We start from the raw sequence: 213 nt of genomic DNA, 5'->3' as shown, positions 1-213 counted from the left end.
TATATTTCAGCATGCAAAGGGAAGCCCACAATCACTAATCAAAGTAAGTGGATCTATTTGTATAAATGGTACTTTATTTAGTACTTCACACTCATTGACAGAGATTTGTACCCTCTCATGATAATTTTCTCAGATAAAGATGTACCTTGCAGAAAGTTCAAGACATGGAATTTTAAGAAAATAAATATTCTGTATAACCAAAATTTATCAGAT

General features: G+C 30.5%; 1 protein-coding gene across 1 annotated transcript in view; it reads right to left on the bottom strand.

Annotated features, from left to right (window-relative positions):
* LOC119586925 (dnaJ homolog subfamily C member 3-like) overlaps nt 1-213 on the bottom strand; it is a 14,190-nt gene that overhangs the window by 12,863 nt on the left and 1,114 nt on the right. The window lies entirely within an intron of this gene.

The sequence above is a fragment of the Penaeus monodon genome, chromosome 22 (assembly GCF_015228065.2).
Source record: "Penaeus monodon isolate SGIC_2016 chromosome 22, NSTDA_Pmon_1, whole genome shotgun sequence".
NCBI lineage: Eukaryota > Metazoa > Arthropoda > Malacostraca > Decapoda > Penaeidae > Penaeus > Penaeus monodon.
This window is presented reverse-complemented; position numbering and strand designations above follow the sequence as displayed.